Raw genomic sequence first — 27,229 nt, 5'->3', positions numbered from 1 at the left:
CTACTAAAAACTTGCAGAATAATTGTAATTGGTTAACTCAAGACAATGTGCTGCAGCAACTAAAGAAAGTTAATATAAACAAAGCTCCAGGGCCTGACGGTATCCATTAACGTGTACTTAAGGAACTAAGTGTAGAAATAAGTGAACCTCTGTTTTGAATCTTTCAAGATTCTTTTCTTTCAGGAAGTGTTCTGGAGGATTGGAGGAAGGCAGATGTGGTTCCTATATTCAAAAAGGGTTCAAAATCCTTGCCTGGAAATTATAGACCTGTGAGCTTATGACAGGTCATGTCAAACTAACTTGATTGCGTTCTACGAAGAAGTAAGTAGAAGTATAGATCAGGGTGTTGCAGTGGATGTGATCTATTTGGATTATGCCAAGGCATTTGATACAGTTCCACACAATAGATCAGAAATCGGTCTAAATGAAAATGCTTTCTCTTGGGTAGAACATTGGCTTAAAAACAGAGTACAAAGAGTTGTCATTAATGGTAAATTTTCAAGCTGGACAGAGGTGGCAAGTGGTGTCACTCAGGGGTCTGTTCTGGGACCCCTTCTATTTAACATGTTTAGAAATGATCTTGAAGACAGCATTGAAAGTCATGTTTCAGTGTTTGCAGATGACACAAAACTCTGTAAAATAATACAATGTGAGCAAGATATTACTTTGCTGCAGAGGGATTAAGATTAGTGATGTACCGAACTGTTCGCCGGCGAATAGTTCCTGGCGAACATAGCGTGTTCGCGTTCGCCACGGCGGGCGAACACATGCGCGGTTTGATCCGCCCCCTATTCGTCATCATTGAGTAAACTTTGACCCTGTGCCTCACGGTCAGCAGACACATTCCAGCAAATTAGCAGCAGACCCTCCCTTCCAGACCCTCCCACCTCCTGTACAGCATCCATTTTAGATTCATTCTGAAGCTGCATTCTTAGATAGAGGAGGGAAAGTGTAGCTGCTGCTCATGTGATAGGTAAATTGATAGCTAGGCTAGGGTATTCAGTGTCCACTACAGTCCTGAAGGACTCATCTGATCTCTGCTGTAAGGTCAGCACCCCAAAAAGCCCTTTTTAGGGCTAGAACATCAGTTGCCTGCCTGCCAGCTTCTGTGTCAGGCTCACAGTGGATACTGTGCCCACTTGACCAGTGCCACCACTCATATCTGGTGTCACAATAGCTTAAGCTTGCATTTAAAAACAAAAACATTTTTTTCACTGTAGTAGATTGAATAGCAGTTAGTTGTCTGCAAGCGTCTGGGTGCCAGGCCTTCAGCGTGTACTCTGCCAACCTCTGCCAGTGTACTTTGCCACTCATATCTGGTGTCACAATAGCGTGCCTTTAAAAAGAAAAAAGTTTTTCACTGTAAGCTAATAGCAGTTGTCTGCAAGCGTCTGGGTGTCAGGCCTTCAGCGTGTACTCTGCCAACCTCTGCAAGTGTACTTTGCCACTCATATCTGGTGTCACAATAGCGTGCCTTTAAAAAAAAAAAGTTTTTCACTGTAAGCCAATAGCAGTCAGTGTCCTTAAAGCGGGTGTCAGGCCTTCAGCGTGTACTCTGCCAACCTCTGCAAGTGCACTTTGCCACTCATATCTGGTGTCACAATAGCGTGCCTTTAAAAAGAAAAAAAGTTTTTCACTGTAAGCTAATAGCAGTCAGTGTCCTTCAAGCGGGTGTCAGGCCTACAGCGTGTACTCTGCCAGTGCACATTGCCACTCATATCTGGTCTCACAGTAGCTTGCACACATAGTAACACTAATCCAAAAAAAAATGACAGGCAGAGGCAGGCCACCCCGCAGGGGCCATCGTGGTCGTGGTGCTGTGATTCTCTTTTGCCCTAGAATAATGCCCAGTTTTCAGAGGCCACGTACCCTGAACTTGAAAAGTTCTGAGGACATAGTTGACTGGCTAACACAGGACACTCAATCTTCTACAGCTTCTGCTCGGAATCTTGACGCACCATCCTCCTCCAGCTTAGCTTCAGGCACCTCTCAAGATACCACTCACCCGCCTGCCGCCACCACCAACACTAGTACCACAGCCGCTTCACTTGGTATGTCAGAGGAGTTATTTACACATCCGTTTGAAGAAATGAGTGATGCGCAACCATTATTGCCAGAGGATGTAGATAACAGGGATATATCTCAGTCAGGCAGCATTACACACATGGACGTACGGTGTGATGATGATGATGTTGTACCCGCTGCTGCTTCCTTTGCTGAGTTGTCAGATACAAGTGAAGCGGTTGATGATGACGAAGCGTCCATGGATGTCACGTGGGTGCCCGCTCGGCAAGAAGAAGAACAGGGCGAAAGTTCAGATGGGGAGACAGAGAGGAGGAGGAGGAGACGAGTTGGAAGCAGGGGGAGGTCGTCGCAAGGAGCTAGTGGTACAGTCAGACAGCATGCATCGGCACCCGGGGTCAGCCCGACAGCACGTCAATCAACGCATGCTGCGTCCACCACCAGAATGCCGTCATTGCAGAGCTCAGCAGTGTGGCATTTTTTTGTGTGTCTGCCTCTGACAACAGCGATGCCATTTGCAACCTGTGCCAAAAGAAACTGAGTCGTGGGAAGTCCAACACCCACCTAGGTACAACTGCTTTGCGTAGGCACATGATCGCACATCACAAAGGCCTATGGGATCAACACATGAGTACAAGCAGCACACAAACTCAAAGCCGCCATCCTCCTCCTGGTCCAGCATCTTCAGCCACGTCAACCACTGCTGTCCTCCTTGCCCCCTCTCAACCATCCGCCACTCCGTCTCTCGCCTTGAGCAGTTCCCGCTCATCTGCCCACAGTCAGGTGTCTGTCAAGGACATGTTTGAGCATAAGAAGCCAATGTCAGAAAGTCACCCCCTTGCCCAGCGTCTGACAGCTGGCTTGTCTGAACTATTAGCCCGCCAGCTTTTACCATACAAGCTGGTGGAGTCTGAGGCGTTCAAAAAATGTGTGGCTATTGGGACACCGCAGTGGAAGGTACCCGGACGAAATTTCTTTTCACAAAAGGCAATCCCCAACCTGTACTCGATTGTGCAAAAGGAAGTAATGGCATGTCTAGCACACAGTGTTGGGGCAAGGGTCCATCTGACCACTGATACCTGGTCTGCAAAGCATGGTCAGGGCAGGTATATCACCTACACTGCGCATTGGGTAAAGCTGCTGACGGCTGCCAAGCATGGAATGCGTGGCTCTGCAGAGGAGTTGGTGACACCGCCACGACTTGCAGGCAGGCCTGCTGCCACCTCCTCTACTCCTCCTACTCCATCCTCTTCCATAACCTCCTCGGCTGAGTCCTCTTCTGCTGCTGCGTCTTGCTCCACATCAACGGCACCCCCCCAGCTCCCCAGGTACTATTCCACATCCCGGATATGGCAGTGTCACGCCGTCTTGGGTTTGACTTGCTTGAAAGCAGAGAGTCACAGCGGACAAGCACTCCTGTCCGCTCTGAACGCACAGGTGTAAAAGTGTCTGACTTCGCAGCAACTGGATATCGGCAAAGTGGTTTGTGACAACGGAAAAAATTTGTTGGCGGCATTGAAGTTGGGCAAGTTGACACATGTGCCGTGCATGGCACATGTGTGTAATCTGATCGTACAACGCTTTGTGCATAAGTACACAGGCTTACAGGACATCCTGAAGCAGGCCAGGAAGGTGTGTGGCCATTTCAGGCGTTCCTACACGGCCATGGCGCACTTTGCAGATATCCAGCGGCGAAACAACATGCCAGTGAGGCGCTTGATTTACGACAGCCCGACACGTTGGAATTCAACACTCCTAATGTTCGACTGCCTGCTCCAACAAGAAAAAGCCGTTAATGAATATTTGTATGACCGGGGTGCTAGGACAGCCTCTGGGGAGCTGGGAATTTTTTTGCCACGTTACTGGACGCTCATGCGCAATGCCTGTAGGCTCATGTGCCCTTTTGAGGAGGTGACAAACCTAGTCAGTCGCACCGAAGGCACCATCAGCGACATCATACCATTTGTTTTCTTCCTGGAGCGTGCCCTGCGAAGAGTGCTGGGTCAGGCCGTAGATGAGCGTGAAGAGGAAGAGGAAGAGTTGTGATCACCATCACCACCAGAAACAGCCTTATCAGCATCGCTTGCTGGACCTGCGGCAACGCTGGAAGAGGATTGTGAGGAAGAGGAGTCAGAGGAGGAATGTGGCTTTGAGGAGGAGGAGGAAGACCAACCACAACAGGCATCCCAGGGTGCTCGTTGTCACCTATCTGGTACCTGTGGTGTTCCACGTGGCTGGGGGGAAGAACATACCTTCATTGAGATCACTGAGGAGGAGGAACGGGAAATGAGTAGCTCGGCATCCAACCTTGTGCAAATGGGGTCTTTCATGCTGTCGTGCCTGTTGAGGGACCCTTGTATAAAAAAGGCTGAAGGAGAACGACCTGTACTGGGTGTCCACGCTACTAGACCCCCGGTATAAGCAGAAAGTGGCGGAAATGTTACCAAATTACAACAAGTCTGAAAGGATGCAGCATTTGCAAAATAAATTAAAAAGTATGCTTTACACAGCGTATAAGGGTGATGTCACAGCACAACGGGAATCTAACGGGAAGAGGTGAAAGTCATCCTCCTCCTTCCACGACCACGCCGGCAAGGACAGGACGCTTTAAAGACGTGTTTTTAAGTCCTACGCATCGCCACAGCCCTTCGGGATCCACCCTTAGAGAACGACTCGACCAACAGGTAGCAGACTACCTCGCCTTAACTGCAGATATCGACACTCTGAGGAGCGATGAACCCCTTGACTACTGGGTGTGCAGGCTTGACCTGTGGCCTGAGCTATCCCAATTTGCGATAGAACTTCTTGCCTGCCCCGCTTCAAGTGTCCTGTCAGAAAGGACCTTCAGTGCAGCAGGAGGTATTGTCACTGAGAAGAGAAGTCGCCTAGGTCAAAAAAGTCTAGATTACCTCACCTTTATTAAGATGAATGAGGGATGGATCCCGAAGGGACGGACAGTGGGCGATACATTCGACTAAAAAAAGGCCTGATGAGATGAGCTGCCTTGGGCTAAAAATGGTCCACACGCTGCTGTATTTTAGCTCTGAATGCCGGTTGACTTGCGTGACTTATCCGCCACCAACTAGGGTTCAAGCCGCAATGTTTTAGGGCACTTTCTGCCTGGGAAACAAACATCAATTTTTCTAATTTTACCTAATTTTTCAGGCATGTGTACATGCCTAATTTTTCGGGCCTCTGGTGCTGCACTGTGGCTTCAAAAACCAAACCAAAAAAAAGGCACATAACAGGGATTAAACTGATAGGAATAGTACTACTTAACACACCACTCCTATCTGGTGGCACATTAGATTGCACGCGCAGTGCCCCAAATTTGAAGTAGGAGGACCGACCAAGCATCTTTTTCCATCTCCCGCTTCCTAAAATCGATGCCATATACACGTCCCCTGATAGGGCGCCAGCTCGTTATTCTCTTGGGCGCCAGCTCGTTATTCTCTTTTTCACTTCACTAGGGACACTTTACTGCACTATGGGCACTTAGACGCACTCTTTGTCTTGCACAGTGTTATTCCTAGCCAGCATCTGTGATGGGAAATCAGGCAGTCATCTAAACGTTTAGATTGAGCTTTAGCTTAGAACACCCTTGAAGGTGTTTAAGGAGATTAGGGCTAGTTTAGAGGATTCTTCTTAGACCTCTCTGAGTCTTTATAGCCCTTCTACCTATCCAGCATTTCTGGAAAGGGTGGCTGTGTGTCTGTGATACATTTAACTTTAAATCACCTTATTGACACTTTTTCACTCCGGTCTCCATACTCTCTGCCTATACCCATCTATTTAGAGGGAAATCCTTGCCCCTGCCAATATTATATAATAGGTAATAGTATTACCATTATTACACAATTATCCACTATAGGGGAATGAGTATAGTATCCCTTTGTTATTTATAAATGATACAATAAAGACTCTTGTCCATTACTCAATTTACTTTAACAAAGGGTACTAACCACGGTATTAGGAAGCATTACTCTGCTTTCCCTTTCTCCCTCTATTATACACCTATGCTCACTAGGATTTGTAGGTATCACTTTATTATAGTTATCTAACATTTTCCTATGCCAGTTTTAGATCTCCTTCTTGGGAGATTTTTTTCTTTTTTCAGTTTATTAGCATACTTTCGGGGACCCTTAGTGTTGTACGTGGCTGGGTGGAGGAAGAGACCTTCAATGACATCAGTGAGGACAAGGAACGGACATGGCTAGCTTGGTATCCAACCTTGTGCAAATGGGGAGTTTGCGGTTGTGCAAATGGACTGTTTGCGGTTGTTTGCGGTGCGTTATACGGGGAGTTTGGTCTGTCACTGTGAAGCAGGCGTAACCCTTACACTACCTGATCGATACAACATCATACAGTAGGTCCCCCCCCTCATTATTTTTATGGCCCCCACCCACCGCTCACGGGTGGGGGCGGGCGGGAGGACAGTAGGTCCCCCCCATTGTGATTTATGGCCCCCACCCACCGCGCAGGGGAGGGGGCCGGGGGGGGGGGAAGAACAGTAGCCCCCCCTTATCCTTATTTACTGAATATTCCCCTGTATAACAATGTTTGGCATTTAGTGAATATTCCCTATTCTGCTCTGTGTCGGTGTGTATCAGGGTCTCTGAGGACAGGTGTCAATCCATATCTGCCAAGTGACCCCATGAAGGGGGAACAGTCCCTATTCTGCTCTGTGTCAGTGTGTATCAGGGTCTCTGAGGACAGATGTCAATCCATATCTGCCAAGTGACCCTATGTAGGAGGAACAGTCCCTATTCTGCTCTGTGTCAGTGTGTATCAGGGATCCTTAGGATAGGTGTCAATCCATATCTGCCAAGTGACCCTATGTAGGGAGAACAGTCCCTATTCTGCTCTGTGTCAGTGTGTATCAGGGCAGGTCTCAATCCATATGTCAAGGTGTCAATATGTCATATGTCAGGTGTCAATCCATATCCATTGTGATTTATGTTAGGTGATTTATGCCCTTTATGGATTAAAACCAGACGTGTAATTTTCCATGGGAGTTTTGCCATGGATCCCCCTCCGGCATGCCACAGTCCAGGTGTTAGTCCCCTTGAAACAACTTTTCCATCACTATTCCATCACTATCGTCCGTGTAAGTGACATTTGTGTGTGAAAAAGGCAAAAAATGTCACTTTCACTGACGTTATCATCGTTGTAATAAATTTTCACTGTTTTGAAACACTAATATTTGTGTTCAGCGAAGTCTTCTGTGTAAAACAGTACCCTCATGTACAGGTTTTATGGTGTCTTGTATAATTACAGGGTTAAATATAGTGCTAGCAAATTAAATTCCCTGGACTTTCGGCCTGGGTTGTCAGGCAGGTCCCACAAATTGTAATTAATAAACTTACCTAAAATTATTACATAAATATATACGTAGAATTATTATATATAGAAGGCGTATGCCTGAAGTTGTGGGAGGGATTTTAAGCCTATTTAAACCCAGCAAACCCCTTACTTACCTGTCTTCGACGATTTCGGAAATTCCCTCCCACCACACCCTCTTTATATATCATTATATCTGGGTGGGCCCTCTTTTTGCAGGCCTAACCTCGTGTCGGTTTCGGCACACCTCAACCGACTCTTATTTATAAAAACTACACCACTTTAATGTGCGCCCCCTTCCATAATCCCGTACACAAATATATATATACACGTGTCTCTATATAGATATATATATATATATATATGTGTATATATATATATATATGTATATAATTTTTTTAAGTTATTTTTATTTATATATAGTTATATATAGTGATATATATACGTATATACTTATGTATATTGATATATATATTATTTTTTCTATGTTTATTTTGATATCAATATAAAGAAAAATAAATCTCTCGCACTCACATTGTAAATGTCCCTTGTTTGCCGGGTGCTAAGCCAGGTCTTGGCTATCCAGATATCCAAAGAGGTAGCAGCACTCACAGAGTTTAAAAGTTCCAATCTTAATTAATTAATATTAAAAATCACGATCAACGTTTCAGTCTTCTGTATGGGTATTGATCCTAAGGAAAGTCCCATACAGAGGACTGAAACATTGATTGTGATTTTTAATATGAATTAATAAAGATTGGAACTTTTAAACTCTGTGAGTGCTGCTACCTCTTTGGATATCTTGATATCAATGTGTATATATATATATATATATATATATATATATATATAGAAGGCTTGGCCTGTAATTGTGGGAGGCACTTAAGTTCCCTATTTAAAGCGAGTGAGCCCCTGCTTACCTGTCTTCAACGTTCTCGGAAGTGCCTCAGTGTACTTCCGGTTCACAGATCCGTGACGTCAGTTTCCCGCCCGCCGGCAGCCCGGTTCAAACGCTCTGCGGCTGTATTCGTGAGTATAACGGTTTTGCTTTACACGGACGGCATCAAAAACGTAAGTTTAGCCCTGTCTCTCGCGGGCTCGGGTTTTCTCCGCTCCTGCAAACTCTCGGTCAGTGTAACACGTTCTGTTACACTTTCACCTCGCAGTCTCGTTTCAGCGGACCGGGTTGCCATATGTTTTCATTCAGATTGGTGCAGTACGTTCATTCTCTTACATTTTCGTGGATGATGATCACATTTTAGCAATAGATTAAGTAGTTACGTTTGTAAGTGTGGTTAAGGTGGTTTATCTGTTGTCTGGTCTAGTATTTCTGAAACTTCTGTCTTAAAGTGGTTTTAAATGTCCCCCTTAAAGATAAAAAATATATATATATATATATATATATATATATAAATAAATAGGGGGAATATTATTTACTTTGATTTAATGGCTGTTCATGTCCTATTTTCTGTTGTAGTCCTTACTAGTGCTGACACTTCTCGCAAGTGGCCCTTCGCGGGTATACGTGTTCGCAGCATTGTTAAAGAGGTAGGCCTCTATTTCACCCAGTTCATTTGTGTGTGTCTTAAAGTAAATAGTATGTTTCATAAATAGGTCACGTTTCTTTCCCTTTAGTTCCGTTGGTTCCCTTCAGGATAAGTAGTCCTATATTAGGTCAAGTAAAGTTTATTCCTTCCTCGGCAGGTATGTTAATTGTGTGTCCTGGGGGGGGGTTTAGGTCTAGTTGTAGTTCTCCCGCCAATTTAGGTATGTTCCCATAGGCCTCTTTGCCTATAAGTTTAGTGGTCCCGCAAGGCATAAAGTCAGCCCCTACGTTCGGAGGTTCAGGCCAATCGTCCCAACGCTTAGCTATAGCCTTGCTTCAATTTATAGGTAGGGCCTCACCCGTCACGGCCAAACGTTTTGTACTTTCTTTTACGTGTCACCGAGAGGCCAACTCCCCGCCACCCACCTCAGTGGCACCAAGGCCCCACGAGCCAAATCATAGGTAGTGCCTCTCATAGCCACTTGGCAAGTAGTTAGGGCCTCATCTGCCACCAACTTAAGCTAGTTAATACAATTTCGCCTATGGGCACTAATCTAGTAAGCGGGGTCCCTCCGGTTATTCACATTTCAGTACTAACTCATCATCTCTGCCCCCCTTAGAATGTCCAACGCTTCTGTACTAGAAGACAATCTGTCGGTTACCAGCACCCCTCTCAGGTCAGGCACGCAGAGAAGGCAACCCATCCCTCCAAGTCCAGCTTCCAGCTACCGCTCCTGGACTATCCCTAAGATCACCGCAGAACTCAAAAAGAGGAATATCCCTTATCCGGCTTCAGCCAGGAAAAATGAACTTTTTCGTTTGTTGAACTCTACTGAGGATAACGAAAGGCCTGGCCCTAGTTCAGAGGTTAACGTACTTAATAGCCTGGCTGAATTACACGCCATGATGGCCTCCCTAGTGTCCTCAGTTGCCACTATTAATAATAGATTGGATAACCTGGAAGCTAATAATGTTCCTACAGTCCCCGAGGTTCCCGGGCCGGTTGCTCAGCCCGCGCCCGCCCCAAGAGGTAACGATAACCCTCTACCGGCTAAAAAAGTTACTAACGTTATCAATCCTATTCACCTCATACCGCAGACTCTGAGACGTGACATCATAGAAGGCAAGGACGTTAACTTGGCCTCACTACTGATAGCGGCTCAAGACGTGGTAGAGAACAGGGCGTACACGTTTGAGGATCTATCAGTAGTAATGAGGGCCAGAGATCCTAGGCTGAATAGGAAACTTAACATTCCCGAGTTTGTCTTGGCATTTGGTCTGTACAGAGACGTAATCTGTACAGCTTTTCCCCTCCGCAGAGAGGAGCTAGACTTATATCTACACAAAGTAATAGAGCTAGCTTATAAGTACGGGGGCTTTGCCTTTTACGACTATCACAAGTCATTCTCCTCCAGGTCAGCCGCCACACTGTCTCAGTATAATACAGTCAAGGACTGGGGACAGCTAGACACTGAATTATTTCTCATGCATTTCGCAGGTCTCAAAACCCCTTCCTGTGCCATATGCTCGTCTGCAGCTCACTCGATTAATTTCTGTCCCGAAAATGTAGCTATCCCCTCTACCAGTAACGCCAACTCCGATTTTCAGTCCACCTCTAACCAGAAGGAAATAAGAGACAAATTAGGCAGGCCGATCGTGTTCTTGGGCAAAGCTCAGGTCTGCAATAATTTCAATGCTGGGGGTTGTAGTTATAGTGCTTGTAGGCTGCTACATGTGTGCTCGCTTTGTTTCAGGGCACATGCCAAAACGATGTGCCCTAACAGATTGTACCCTAAAAAGGCGTCCACTCCAATAAACGTGTGACAGACCCATCCCGCTGGACTAAACCTATTGGGTTCGTCTGATTTGCCCAGTACTTATGGTCCCTGAGAGATCCTGCGGAGGGTTGTGACTTTGTACAAATGACATTTCGAATACAGCAGAAACCAACGAAGCGCTAAAGCTACCAAAGTCCTCGAGGTGGCCGACATCGGACAAAGGGCCACGTGGCGGCGGCCATTTTAACTTCGAATCCGCCGACCCGTACTATCGACGATACTTCGACAGTACAACGTAAGTCGAAGTACCGATCCACTTCGAACGGGACGTAGACATTTTTAGGCCAGCAAGTGACCGACCGTATAGCCCGAATCCAGGGAACTCTTTTGGGCACGAAACGGTATCTGCGGTCGGTCATAAACGGACTTTCGAGTAACTTTGGATTCACTGAAGGGATTGGTGTGATTTTTGAGACTGTTTATGATTTAAGTATGCTGAATCTGAATATGTGCCTTTTATGTGAATATGATGGAGGGATTTGGAGTTATGAAAGTTGTATAAAAATATATTCTAAACTGCCTGTATAATAAGATTATGTGTCACACCAAGGGGAGGGAATGTGTGGGATGTACCATCGATGCCAGTGGTTGTTTTATGCCTCCCCTTGGGTGTGGCCTGTGTGTGTGAAATGTAAATAAAAGGCAGGCTGGCTGTTCCAGTCCTCAGTTCATGTTTTACCCTCATAATGGAGCTTGGTCTCGTTATTGGGGGAACCGGGAATACAAGTGACTAACGACTGTGTCTGGAGCTCGGAAGGTGGTACCGTAACAACTGGTGGCAAGCGACGGGATGATCTTCAACGCCCAAAGAAACCGCTACGACCAAGAATAAATGGAACTACAATACCAAAACCTGAGAAGAGCTACCTTAAAAGACTTATTGGAACAAAGGGGCGGACAGGCCAGTAACCTCAAGAAGAGGGACATTATTGCTTTATTGCTGGAAATGGATGGAGTACCAGCGGCAGAGGGAACCAATGGACCCAGCCCAGACGACAGAACCCCCGAGGAGGCAAGATTTGACCGGGCGGTAAGAATTAGGCTGGCCCATTATGGCCCCAACCCCTCCGCGGAGATCGTCACCCAGGTTCAAGCCGCTGTGGAGGCCAGCCTGCTACGCCAAAACGGTGCTGCAGCGGCCCCAGTCACAGCAAACCCGGGGGACAAACAGAAAGTGCCATTTGCGGCCTTCAAAGCCTTCAGTGAGACCGAAGGAGAGATTGACGGGTACCTTGCGGATTTTGAGCGGCAATGTGCCCTGCACAAGGTACCCCCGGCAGACTGGGTTGCTATACTGTCCGGCAAGTTATCCGGCCGGGCCAACGACGCTTTTCGGGCTATTCCGGATGAGGAGATCGGGGATTATGTTACCGTCAGGGAAGCTTTACTTGCCCGGTATGCCGTTACACCCGAGGCATACCGGAGGAGGTTCCGGGACACTGCAAAAACAACTGGGGACTCATACGTGGAATGGGCCTGCAAGGTACATCGCACAGCCGCCCACTGGATGGCAGGGTGCCAGGCGGTGTCGGGAGAAGAGGTGCTGCAGATGTTTTTATTGGAACATTGTTTCGACAAATTGCCGACAGGGGTCAGAGAGTGGGTACGAGACCGTAAGCCTTCCACTCTACACGAGGCGGCTCGCTTGGCCGATGAGTACACTGACGCTCGCAGACTGGACAATTCCATCACCAAGGCCACAGCCAGAGCGGAATACCAACCAGCCGCTGCCACGTATCAGCCTCCCATAAACAGACCATCCGCACCCCCTCCGTCTGCCCAGTACCAACGTCCACCCCGGTTTAACGCCCGAGAGTACTCTGAACCCCTTCGGTGCTTCCTGTGCAATCAGCTAGGGCACAGGCGACAGGAGTGCCCGATGAACCGTGCCAACAGGAACCAGTCCTGGAGGAAACCCACGGGGGCCCCTTCCCAAGCACCTCTTCCAGCAGTCCACTGTGTAGAGGAAGAGGAATGCTGGGGCATATTACATGAGGCGGACCCTGTTCAGGCTGCCCACCAGGACAATCGACAACACCACAGACAGAGTGTAAAGGTCAACGGAAAGGAAGCCAGTGGGCTACGAGACACTGGTGCAACCCTGACTTTGCTCCAAAAGCACCTAGTGTCCGAAGCTCAACATACCGGGGATACCGTGGCAGTACGAGTAGCCGGGGGTGCAGTATTTCGCCTACCCGTGGCCCGGGTACATTTGGATTGGGGAGTGGGCGCTAGACACGTGAATGTGGGGGTCATTAAGGATTTACCCGCTGATGTTCTTCTTGGCAACGACTTGGCCCCCCTGGTTTCGGCCTTTGCTCCCATGGGCCCCGCTGCAGTGGACGCTGTTACGACCCGTGCCCAGACCCGTGCCACTGAGGCCGGCCCACCTGCTGCTGAGACCCAGGTAAGACTCTCTACCCCGACTTGTACCTTAGACCAGGCCCCGTTCGGCTGGGATACCCCAGAGATGTACGGGAAGGAAACTAGGGAGGACCCGACGTTAGCCAAGTACAGAGCCAGGGCCGACGCTGGGGAAGAAGGAGTAGGTGGGGAACACTACGAGTGGGTGGGGGATAGGCTGTACAGGATCCCGAAACCTTCCCCGAAACCGAATGCCCCTCCGCAGAAACGACAACTAGTAGTACCTGCAAAGTATCGGCAGGAGATTCTGCGGATTGGGCATGACGTGCCGTTAGCAGGTCATCTAGGTTCCCACCGCACAGCTCATAGAATCACCCAAAACTTTTTTTGGCCCAATTTTAACCGAGATGTGCGGATGTATTGTAGCACGTGCGACACTTGTCAACGGGTAGGTAAGCGGGGAGATCATCCAAAAGCTAGGCTACAGCCGATGCCTATCATTGGAGAGCCCTTTTCCCGCATAGCCGTTGACATTGTGGGTCCACTGGCCAGGGCTAGTCCATCCGGTAAGAAATATATTCTTACTGTGGTAGACTACGCCACCCGTTACCCAGAGGCAGTAGCGCTGTCTAATATAGAGGCAGAGACGGTTGCTGATGCCCTGGTTAAAGTCTTTACTAGGGTCGGGTTCCCTCAGGAGATCCTCTCTGATCAGGGAACCCAATTTACCGCTGTGCTCACCCAGCAGCTGTGGAAGGTGTGCGGCATCAACCCGCTACTTAGTTCACCCTATCACCCCCAGACTAACGGTCTCTGCGAGAGATTTAATGGTACCCTCAAACAGATGCTGAGGACCTTTACTGACACTTGCAGAGACTGGGAGCGATTCCTGCCTCATCTGCTATTTGCATACAGAGAGGTGCCCCAGGAATCAACTGGGTTCTCCCCCTTTGAGTTACTCTATGGGAGAAGGGTTCGTGGACCCCTAGATCTCATTAGAGGACACTGGGAGGGGGAGACGGAGCAAGAAGGGACCCCCATAGTACCGTATGTGCTGGAACTCCGGGACCGCATGGAGAAACTATCCCTGATGGTAAGGGAAAATCTCCGGGCGGCCCAGGGGAAACAGAAACGATGGTACGATCGGGGTGCTCGACAGCGGGTCTTCCAGGTTGGGCAGAAGGTTCTAGTGCTCAAACCTGTGAAGGCAAACAAGATGCAAGCATCTTGGCAGGGCCCGTACAAGGTGTTAGCTCAGGTATGCGATACTACCTATCTCATAGCCAGCTGTTCGGATGAAAGGGTACAACGATCCTTTCATGTGAACATGCTCAAGGAGTATCAGGAACGACCCGAGGATGTTGCAGCAGTTTGTGCCCCAGCTACCGACGACCCCGAGAACTTACCTTTACCTGACCTGCTAGAAAGGGATCCCCAGACCGACCTTACTAGCCTCGTACAGTTAGGTGACCGACTAAGCCCGGCCGAGAAAACCCAGGCAAGACAGCTTCTGTGGGAGAAGCAGGCGACGTTCTCCCAAGAACCCGGGTACACCCCCCTAGCTATACACAAGGTCGAGACACCCGGACAGAACCCCCTACGACAACCCCCATACCGTATCCCGGAAGCAGTCCGAGAAGGAATGCGGAAGGAGATACAGGAGATGACCCGGCTGGGGGTTATCGAGCACTCCGATAGTCCGTGGGCGTCGCCCGTAGTCCTAGTACCCAAGAAAGATGGGACCACCCGGTTCTGTGTGGATTACAGGCGGCTCAACGAGCGGACTACCACGGACGCCTACCCGATGCCCCGGATAGACGAGTTATTAGACCGCATTGCCAGGGGGCGCTATCTGACCACCATTGACCTATGTAAAGGGTACTGGCAGATCCCCCTGGCCGAGGATGCTATCCCCAAGTCGGCCTTCGTCACCCCGTTTGGCCTATACCAGTTTAGGGTTATGCCATTCGGGATGAAGAACGCTCCGGCTACCTTCCAGCGTATGGTGGATAGGCTCCTAGATGGCTTCCAGGGATTTGCATGTGCATACCTGGACGACATCGCGGTTTACAGTGAGTCGTGGGAAGACCACCTAGTACACGTAGGGGTAGTGCTGGACAAGATTCGGGCCGCCGGCCTGACTCTGAAACCAGACAAGTGCCATTTAGGCATGGCAGAAGTGCAGTACTTGGGTCACCGGGTGGGTTGTGGGAGCCAGAGACCCGAACCGGCCAAGGTGGAAGCAGTAGCTAACTGGCCCACACCTATCACCAAGACCCAAGTGCTTGCCTTCCTAGGGACAGCGGGTTATTATCGACGTTTTGTCCCCGACTACAGCACGATTGCCAAGCCCCTAACTGATTTGACTAAAAAGAATTTACCTAGGCAGGTCCTGTGGTCTCCAGCTTGTGAAGCCGCGTTTCAAGCCCTGAAGCAGGCTCTTGTGAATGCCCCTGTCCTGGCTGCCCCAGTCCCTAACAAACGTTTTCTTGTCCACACAGACGCTTCCATGTATGGACTGGGGGCTGTGCTGAGCCAGGTCGGGGAGGATGGCGGAGAGCACCCTGTCGCATATCTCAGCAGAAAGTTACTACCTCGAGAAGTGAGTTATGCGGCAGTAGAGAAAGAGTGTTTAGCCCTGGTCTGGGCACTGAAGAAACTGAGCCCCTACCTATACGGACAAGAATTTTCTCTCGTAACAGACCACAACCCCCTCGTCTGGCTTAACCGGGTCTCTGGGGACAATGGCAGACTGCTGAGGTGGAGTTTGGCCTTGCAGCCTTATAATTTCACTATCAGCTACCGGCCCGGTAAGCAGAATGGGAATGCAGATGGGTTATCCCGGCAAATAGACGTCCCTATTCTCCCTAAGTCCGGTCATCCCCAAGTTGACCCGCCACAGGGTCAAGCCGGGTCTGCCGGGGTGTTCCACAAGGAGGGAGCCATGTGACAGACCCATCCCGCTGGACTAAACCTATTGGGTTCGTCTGATTTGCCCAGTACTTATGGTCCCTGAGAGATCCTGCGGAGGGTTGTGACTTTGTACAAATGACATTTCGAATACAGCAGAAACCAACGAAGCGCTAAAGCTACCAAAGTCCTCGAGGTGGCCGACATCGGACAAAGGGCCACGTGGCGGCGGCCATTTTAACTTCGAATCCGCCGACCCGTACTATCGACGATACTTCGACAGTACAACGTAAGTCGAAGTACCGATCCACTTCGAACGGGACGTAGACATTTTTAGGCCAGCAAGTGACCGACCGTATAGCCCGAATCCAGGGAACTCTTTTGGGCACGAAACGGTATCTGCGGTCGGTCATAAACGGACTTTCGAGTAACTTTGGATTCACTGAAGGGATTGGTGTGATTTTTGAGACTGTTTATGATTTAAGTATGCTGAATCTGAATATGTGCCTTTTATGTGAATATGATGGAGGGATTTGGAGTTATGAAAGTTGTATAAAAATATATTCTAAACTGCCTGTATAATAAGATTATGTGTCACACCAAGGGGAGGGAATGTGTGGGATGTACCATCGATGCCAGTGGTTGTTTTATGCCTCCCCTTGGGTGTGGCCTGTGTGTGTGAAATGTAAATAAAAGGCAGGCTGGCTGTTCCAGTCCTCAGTTCATGTTTTACCCTCATAATGGAGCTTGGTCTCGTTATTGGGGGAACCGGGAATACAAGTGACTAACGACTGTGTCTGGAGCTCGGAAGGTGGTACCGTAACAAAACGTACCTAATTTGCAATGTTACCTGTCTAATCATCCTTCTTTACATCTGGTGGAATTTCTCACGTCAGGGTTCACTCACGGGTTTCACACAGGCTTTGTCTCTCTCCCCACAGGCATCTTGGAATGCCCCAACCTTCAGTCAGCTCTCACAGACCCCGACACCTTACAAGAACTCTTACAGAAAGAAGTCACTAACGGGTTCATGATAGGCCCTTTCACTACTCCACCTTTCTCCTCCTGGAGAACTAACCCTCTAGGTATCGCCACTGGGAAGTTTAACAATAAAAAGAGACTAATTATTGACTTTTCTGCACCACACTCCTCTCCCACACCTAGCCTGAATGCACTAATCCCATCAGAAGATTTTTCTCTTCAGTACGCCAGAATTGATGATGCCATTCAAGCTATCATTAGCTCCGGGAAGGCGGCCTGGTTAAGTAAATCAGATATTACTAACGCCTTCAAGTTACTTCCCATTCATCAATCACTCTGGCATCTGCATGGAGTTAAGTGGCAAGACAACTACTATTTCGCTACCAGGCTTACTTTCGGCTCCAAAAGTAGCCCCAAGTTATTTGACCTTTTCGCCAAAACGTTAACATGGCTTCTCCTGAACTTCTGCAGATGTCCAGTTGTCATTCATTATTTAGACGACTTCCTCACCATCGAACCACACCACTGCACTCCACACAGCCTTAATCACATGCTCACTCTCTTCAAAGATTTAGGTGTCCCCGTAGCCCAGGACAAAACTGAAGGTCCCAAAACCGAGATTACTTTTCTGGGGCTTACACTCAATTCTGTCTCCATGCAAGCCAGCCTGCCCCAGGAGAAAGTAGACCTGTTCTGTCTTACATTAACACCTGCATGTCACAAGGCACTTGCACCAGGAAACAGCTACAGTCACTTCTAGGTTCACTTAATTTCACCATGAGAATAATTCCACAGGGCAGGTCTTTTATTTCCAGAATCCTTTCACTTTTGCACGGTCTCCCTGACGATGACTCCACTACACTCATAGACGAGTCAGCTACAGCTGATCTAAGAATGTGGCAGCTGTTCCTTTCCTCGTGGAATGGCAGGTCGCTGTTTGTTCCCCCCATTTCCGACGATTCCCCAGTACTCTGGACTGACGCTTCAGGTGCCATAGGTTATGCGGCCATATTTGGCGACGAATGGCTTTACGACTCTTGGCCGATCGAAACCACATCACTCGAGAGTTTCAGTACCACCTCCACACTTTTCGAGATTTACCCTATCGTAGCGGCAGCACACACGTGGGGGGTAGAGTGGAGGGGGCAGTCAGTCAGGTGTTTTTGTGATAACTTAGCTACCTGTAACATCATTAACAAGGGCCGCTCTCAGTCCCTCACGATCATGAACCTGGTCAGGAGACTCACTTGGCTAGCAGCTAATCTCCAGTTCTGCATATCCTGTGTTCACGTCCCAGGTATACAAAATACTGCCGCTGATGCTCTATCACGCTTCAATTTGCAGGAATTCTTCAGACTGCATCCAACAGCTTCCCAGCAACCCAGGGTACCTCCAAAATTCGAAGACCTGGTAATGCGTTAAGCTCTCTCTTACAACTAAGCGGGACGCTTGCTCAGGCGGGTTTATCCCTTAACACAAGGAAAGCTTATTACAGAGCATATGAACTGTTTTACGTGTTTTGTTCGTGATTACTGTATAATAAATGTTTTTTCTGTTGAAACCATGGTTGCATTCACAACTTTTTGCCACTTTTCTCTTAATCTAGCTTACAACACAATCAAACTCTACTTAACGGGAGTCCAACACTACATGTTAACCTCCTTTCCTAACAAGTCTCCTTTCCTAGCTTCCTACCCTCTTAAAAGTGTCCTCAAAGGCATTCATAATTTGTCAGTACACATACCCACTAAACGCCTTCCCATAGATAGTAAGCTATTTAAGAATATCTCCGATGTACTCGACACGTCCCCTTTCGAACATATCACTAACCTCGTTATCAAATCCGCGGCTTATTTAGCCTTTTATGGTTTCTTGAGACCCAGAGAATTTACTGTAGAGAGAGCTTCCGACTTCAGCTCATGCCTCCAAAAGAAACACTTAGTTAAAAAACTAGACCACTACACATTGTCCGTTACTCATACTAAAACGAGCCAAACAGGCCCACCAGTGGAAATTAACTTTTATCCCACGTCGACCAAATGGTGTCCCGTCCGTGTATTGGATAAGCTAGTAGAATCCCAAGCTAATTCCGTTCCTAATTGCCCACTTCTAGCTATACTAGGGAAACCCCTAACCACTAAAAACTTCATGCTTTACATACGCACCCTATTACTCCGGTTGGGACAAAATCCACATTCATTTTCGGGCCATTCTTTTCGCATTGGAGCAGCCACAGCTGGGGGAGGTGGAAATCGTCTGCATACAACAGATACATCCCCAATCCAGAGAAAGAGATAAGGCTGGCTTTCTGTGATATGACTAAATGATGTATCGCTTAATAAACGCGTTTCTTATTTTTGCCCTCTTTTACAGGCCTAACCTTACGTCAGTTTCGGCACACCTCAACTGACTTGCTATTAAGGAACTACTTATTTTAACCCTGCTTTCCTTATGTCCTCGGAATGTGCCGTACACAAATAGAAGGCTTGGCCTGTAATTGTGGGAGGCACTTAAGTTCCCTATTTAAACCGAGTGAGCCCCTGCTTACCTGTCTTCGACGTTCTCGGAAGTGCCCCTCCCACCGCACCCTCAATTTTATCATTTTACCTAGGTGGGCCCTCTTTTACAGGCCTAACCTTACGTCAGTTTCGGCACACCTCAACTGACTTGCTATTAAGGAACTACTTATTTTAACCCTGCTTTCCTTACGTCCTCGGAATGTGCCGTACACAAATATATATATATTTTTGTTAAATAGTTAGAACGAAATTACACACACACATATATTTATTGAAAAAAAATATTTTTTAATGTATTTACATATTTATTTATTTTATATTATATTCTAAGTATATATATATATATATATATATATATATATATATATATATCATATATATGATCTAAGTATATATATAAATGTTATTTTAAACTGTTTTAATTTTTTTTTTACAGGCCCCTGATGGCACTGCCTTGGACGGCCGAAACAGACGGAGGTGGACTCCCTGGGCTCCCAGGTGAGTCCCCACACCGCGATCGCTGGCATGGGATAGCCGGTGACCGGTTAAGTACATAGGACGGCGGGGGCATGCTATGCTGCCCGCCAGCGTTTAGAGCCGGGTCCCTAAGGACGGCATAGCATGCCCACCATCCTTAAGGGGTTATACACAGAAAGGACTCTCTCTAACCAACCTCCACAAACAAGCTAAGTTCTTCTGTTATACTGGGAATTGCTGTATTGTTCAAGTCAGTCAGTTTAATCCTCTCAATTCATAAATCCAGTCAATACAAAAGTCAGTTCACTGTGATTCAATATATTCCTATATTCCTGCAATTTGAATATATCCTTCACAACTCCTGCATATATACTTCTTGTTTATACTCTGCATATAATTCTATTGGAAATTGTTAAAGGATCTGCATACTAAATATTAAATTGCTACTAAAGGTTATTCTGTTATAAAAGCAAGTTATTCTAAGCAATAAAACACTTACTTTAAATATTCTCAAACTGACAGAATTTCTTTATTTCTAAATCTGCAATTGAGTTCCAACGAACATTTATTCCTAAGTATTACAAAAGGTATTAATTGATGGATGAACTAAATTCGTCATGAGGACTTCGTGGGTACCTGGTCACCTGAGCGGTATTGAACCACGAATGTTATGGAACTGTTTTCAGCATGAGGTGACCGTGCGGTTCCCGGACAACTTGGTTTGCTGTTTTGAATCACTTTGAAATCCGCCAGGAGAGCGCTTTTTGGAGGGAAGGTGTCTGAGACTAGGGGGAACAAATGCTACTTAAGAACCAGGCAGAGCACCCTGTATTGCGGCTGTAGGAGCTCCCGAAAGTTGACCAGCAAAAGCACTAAACGCCCTGGAGCTATTTTGGGCATAGGACCACTTGTCCGGCTGGTCAGGACTTTAACACGGTGGTGTTTCCCCTACACTGCATGGATCTGAGCGCTATTCGGAGAACTTGGGCGCTCAGATCAGGGCTATTTAAAGATGTATTATTTATGGGGTTATTATATATTTCTATGATGTTTTGGAGTATTTTTATGTTTTACTCTCTGTTCCTGGGAGATAATTAATATTCCTGGGAGATAATTAAAATGGGAGATAATCCAGTCCCTGGGAGGGAATAGAACTAGTCCCCTATCCTGTTCCAGGACAGGAGGACCAGAAGCGCTGAGGTTTTCCCCTGTTCCAGCTAGGAAGAGGTCCTTGGTGGAGGTACCCCGCTGGGGTACAGGGAGATTTTCACGAGATTTTGAATTAAACGACTGCTTGTACTTTTTTTTCCCATCTTGGGTAGAAATGCTGAATTCTTTATTGACGTCAGAAACGTCTATTTTTGTCAGATCGATCCCCTCTTTGATCCTCAAATTTTTTTTTTTGAAAGCAACGTAACCTCTCTTGATAGGTCCTTCTATTTCTATATTGGAAATTCCTGTACCCAGGTTTCCATGACAATTTTTTTGTCTTGAGGTAGGGCTCTTTTTGTTTCTGATATTTGTTTAATAATCTCCTCCAAGGAAGATCCAAACAGCTTATTTCTTTCTAGTGGAAGTTCACAAAGGACTAATTTAGATACCATATCCACCATCCAGGCCCTATGCAATAATCCTGTACGTGCAACAGATGAAAAACCCCATAATCCTGGAGGACAGTTTTAACACTTCCACTGTCATATCCATCTTATATGCCTCAGATTCTGAAACAAATGGATCAACTGCTTCTCTTGAGTTTCTGCCAGTATATCTTCTGAACTTAGCATGGAGCCAAAAAAACATTTGCTCTGGTAACAGTAGCTCCTGCCAATAAAGCCAATGGGCCATCTGTATGTCCACTTTTGGTAGTTCTTCCTACATTTCATTTTCTGTGATTTTGAATAATTCTTTAAAATGTCGAGAAATAAATGCTTGTTTCTCTGGGTTCTTCCATTTTCTTTGTATTAGATCAATAAGAGATTGTTGTATTGGAAACCATTTTTTACCTTTAGAAAATTCCTCTTGTACCAACGTAGAATTCACTTCTTTAATGAAATTTCTTAATTCATCCGGTGGAAATCCTGCCTCCACACAGGATGATGAGCTTGATAAGTCAGAATCAGAGGTGGCTGAGCATTTGCTAGAAACAATGTCAGATTTGGAAAAATATAATTTTTCTTTTTCTGCCTTTGTGATCACACTTCTGAACAGATGCGGATACTTTTTAGATTCTTTAATGGTATCCAAAGTCTGGGCCAAGTTATCCTGGAACCACACCAGGAAAGATTGCATATCTTTTTGCTTTGCCTTTTCCAAAGATATAGATGTACACCGATTAAAAATCTTTTTCCTTGTACCATCTGGGAGACGTGTTGCGCATTCACTGCAAACTAGATGTTTTGTTTTAGATGTAGCCTTTCTAGGAGCAAGATTAGTAATTTTCTCTTTTTCCAATTCTGGGCACACAGGGCTAGACATATCTGAAATATAAACATTTTACCTTAAGTATTTTTTGCTCCAATAAACTTTAAACAGAGATATTTTTAAAGTGTAGATGATTTAAGCTCACCTCAAAAAAACTCTGACTCGTGTGGGGGGCTGGTGACATGGAGTAACCCTTCTTAGAAGCATTGATGCTGTCAGAGGGCACTGCACAACTTCTATAATGTAGTACCTTTTGCGCCTTTTTTGTTAAGTTCCCGTTTGCACATGCGTAATAGCACATGCAAAGCCTCGGTGGAATGCATCACCACCCTGGCGTGCGTCCACTGACCTCTGGACCGCCTCCTTGGAAAGTTGGGAACTCACTCGGCATACAAATCTCCCTGAGTCTTTGTTCCGTAACTTCCAATCGGAGCACGGTCACACAGCATACTGCCCGGACAGCTATCGGACCACATCCCCCAGACATCAACCCGTGTGTCTCACCAATTTAACAGACGCTCGATGCGTCCCTAGCTGGGACAAGGAAGAACTGGTGAAGCCCTTTATATGATAAGGGGAGGGATTTCTTTAATTATATCTTGCAGATGCTTGTCCCATTAAGGAAGTGCAAACCTGTAGGTACTGCCACCATTTGTCAGAAAAAAAAAATATATTGTGTGCACTTTCACATCTTTAGTTTTAGCGTGTACTAAGATGTTCATATTCCTGTGGTATTCCACGTGCTGAAATAGTAGATGAGCTTAATCATGGCTGAGTACATGGTGGAAAAAAGTTTACATGTTAATTTTAGATTAAAAATAATATTGTACAACTAAATTTATATATTGTGTTTTTAAAATTTGACTCATACAGGGGATTAGAAAAAAATAATTTAAAATATAATCTATTCTGAGGGAAGCACAGACATTTTCTCACCTTGGTTGTTTATATCAATTACACCTTTGCCCTAATGTTTATTTAAGGGTTTTCAAAGGGAATAAAATGTGATATTTCAAAAAGGAGCCTGTGTCAGCCAAAAAATAAATATTTTTTTTTTAAAAGCTACAAGGCAGCAGATCCTAATCTTTATGGCAGGGCAAACTACACTAAACTTCCTGTAGAAATGATCAGACAAATTGTGTATGTGACCTTGCCCTCTGGTAATCATGTTTTACCTTGTCAAAGACTTACTTTGATGCATTGCCCTTTATTACATGCATTGTATTTATCCCCAATAAAGAAATTATGAGACAGGAATAGGTGCTTGATCCAGACAAGGCTATGATCAACTATTAAAGGACCACTCTAGGCACCCAGACCACTTCAGCTTAATGAAGTGGTCTGGGTGCCAGGTCCAGCTAGGGTTAACTAATTGTTTTATAAACATAGCAGTTTCAGAGAAACTGCTATGTTTATCAATTAGTTAAGCCTTCCCCCTAATCCTCTAGTGGCTGTCTCACTGACAGCCACTAGAGGCGCTTGCGTGATTCTCACTGTGAAAATCACAGTGAGAGCACGCAAGCGTCCATAGGAAAGCATTATGAATGCTTTCCTATGTGACCGGCTGAATGCGCGCGCAGCTCTTGCCGCGCGTGCGCATTCAGCCGACGGGGAGGAACGGAGGCGGAGAGCTCCCCGCCCAGCGCTGGAAAAAGGTAAGTTTTAACCCTTTTCCCCTTTCCAGAGCCGGGCGGGAGGGGGTCCCTGAGGGTGGGGGCACCCTCAGGGCACTCTAGTGCCAGGAAAACGAGTATGCTTTCCTGGCACTAGAGTGGTCCTTTAAAGATGAGAAGGGGCTGTAGTGTAAGCTTGGGGGAGGAGAGTGTGTGTGTGTGTGTGTGTGAATTGGGGCTGTATTCTATGTCTGCGGGGGAGAAGGGTTGTAGTGTATGTGTGTGTGAGATGAGCTGTAGTGCAAGTTTGTGGGGTGATTAGGATTGCTGTTTGAGTGTTGGGTGGGACTTGGTGGTTTTGTGTGATCGGGGGATTATATGAGCTGTAGTGTGAGTTATGGGGTAGAAATTAAAATAAATAAATTATATATACAGTGAGGGAAAAAAAGTATTTGATCCCCTGCTGATTTTGAATGTTTGCCCACTGACAAAGAAATGATCAGACTAAAATGTTAATAGTAGGTGTATTTTTTTTTAATAAAATTATAATAAATAAATAATAAATTCTTTATTTTTGTTTGTGCATGAGTTAACAACTGGCTTCCTACGCCACAATAGCTGCAGACAGCCGTTCAATAACATAACATAACATGGCATGAAAAATATAATGTGTACATTTTGTTTTAAAGTCAGATGAGCGATAACGAAGTGATTAGGCATTTCAAGTGCGAGACTTTTTCGATCTAGGTTATAATGTACAAGCTGTTATACTTGTCCGTGACATTAGTATGTGGTACAGTTACTGTTTAAGCTACATGCTAAGCTAAGCAAATTAACATTAGTGTGGTTAACGCTCTGAGAGTCTAATTTAGATGCACATTTTAGAGGGTCAGTTATAATCGTGATAGAAACCTATCAAAAAGGGCTAAGATGAGAAACAAAGCCTCTGGATCCTGGCTAGCATGGGGAGTTATTACAAGCTGAGTGCCAGCAGTCTAGATAAACAAACCTATCCACAACAGTGGTCATGACATTACTTCGCTACAGATAAACATGCTAGACCTAGCTAAATAAAACTGTATGTTTATACTTGATTGTGCTTATTTGAGAAACATGCATTTTGTTTATCAAGAACATAAATCAGACAGGTAAAAAAACAATATATAACTTGTATGGGAACCGTAAATGAGAGAGCGGAAAATTACAGCTAAACACAAACACCACAAAAGTGTTAAAACTGCTCTGGTCCTTAACGTACAAACATCGCAAAAACAGGCCGGTCCTTAAGGGGTTAAATGTCCCTCTCGGAGGTTGACGCAACAAACTACCGGCGCACCGGAGTGGGGTGAGTGGCTGCTGCATTTGTCCCTTTGATGCTGCAGAGTAAAGCCGTCTTGTGTGGAGGCGTGGGTGCTGGGTGCGCCCGATCTTCCCCACTTGGAGGCTCTGTGCTCGGGTACGCCGAATCTGGTCCGGGTGCTTCAGGTTTCCATCCCCCTGCGCTCTCTTGCAGGAGAGATCCTGGTGAGTATGAGTAGCTGGTGCGGTAGGGGATGTATTTCGCTGCTTGTTTGCTGGTAGTGTGAAAGTTTTGCGGCTCTTCACGTCTGTGCTCTGGGGCATGGTTCCCCCTTGTGCGATTGCCTGTAAGCGGGTGTTGCTTGCCTCTGCAGCGCGTCTTGGTGCTTTCGGCATTTAGGGGTAATGTGGCTGTTTTCAGGCAACTTGGAAGCCCCTGCCCTGGCTCGGGGTGAGTGCCAGTTGCGTACCGCCCGCTGCCGGAGGGATGTGTGCCTCTTGCTTCGCCACCATCTTGGGGCCTTCATCCCTGCCATGGCCATAGATGTTTGCCACAGGGACGTAATCGGCTGTGGAGATGGGTGTCCTTGTATTTGCACTAGGGCAGACTGCCTCCTGTCCTCTAGCTTCTGCCAAAAGTCCTCAAGAATTTTGTCAAGCCTATAACCCAGGTCGCCACCTCTGCGCTGGAGTCAGGATGCCACGTGTTTGCCGCCATGCTGAAATAGGTGCTTGCTGTCTCTGTGGGTTCAGTGGCTTCTCCCCGTGTTTCTATTAAGTTGCCAAAGCCTCTCAGAGGTGGACCGGGATCACCCCCACCGGTCCGGGGGGGGGGCGCTAGTATAGTGGTGTGGGCTGTGGAGTTGCACCGGCCTGGGGGATCGGCCGCCCGGCTCTCTCCAGGCCGCATGTTCAGAGTTTACCACAATAGAGTGTCCAAGTCTCTAGCCTCTTTTGAATACTGCAGCCTGATCAGGAGGCATATTAGTCGCTTGGTTGGTTGTAATTTCAGTTTGATGAGGCTACAGTTGCTTTCTTTGTCAAATTTGGTGAGGAGCTTGAGTAAAACATGTCTCTCCACCATGGCAGTCAGGCCCCGCCCCCAATAGGTGTATTTTAACAGTGAGGGACAGAACAAACAAAAAATAAAATAATCACATCACATCAAAAAACACATGTCAAAAAAGTTACAAGTTGATTTGCATGTTCATGATGATAGCTAAAGAAAGCAAAACCAACCCCAAAGCATTTTTGAAGTACATAAATTCTAAAAAACCCAAAATGAAAGTGTAGGTACACTAAAAACTGAAACTGGGGTGTTAGTTAATGAAGAACAGGAAAAGGCAGGAATTTTAAATAAATATTTCTCCTCCGTATATATTAAGGAAGAACCCATGGCAATAGATGTGCAAATAATTGCTACTAAAAACGAGCAGAATAATTGTAATTGGTTAACTCAAGACAAGGTGCTGCAGCAACTAAAGAAAGTTAATATAAACAAAGCTCCGGGGCCTGACGGTATCCATCCACGTGTACTTAAGGAACTAAGTGTAGAAATAAGTGAACCTCTGTTTTGAATCTTTCAAGATTCTTTTCTTTCAGGAAGTGTTCTGGAGGATTTGAGGAAGGCAGATGTGGTTCCTATATTCAAAAAGGGTTCAAAATCCTTGCCTGGAAATTATAGACCTGTGAGCTTAACTTCTGTGGCTGGGAAAATATTTGAAAGGTTATTAAGGGATAACATTCAAGAATTCCTTGAGAAGAACATGGTTATCAGCAAAAATCAGCACGCTTTTAAGAAGCACAGGTCGTGTCAAACTAACTTGATTGCGTTCTACGAAGAAGTAAGTAGAAGTATAGATTAGGGTGTTGCAGTGGATGTGATCTATTTGGATTTTG

The sequence above is a fragment of the Pelobates fuscus genome, chromosome 5 (assembly GCF_036172605.1).
Source record: "Pelobates fuscus isolate aPelFus1 chromosome 5, aPelFus1.pri, whole genome shotgun sequence".
Taxonomy (NCBI): Eukaryota; Metazoa; Chordata; class Amphibia; order Anura; family Pelobatidae; genus Pelobates; species Pelobates fuscus.
This window is presented reverse-complemented; position numbering follows the sequence as displayed.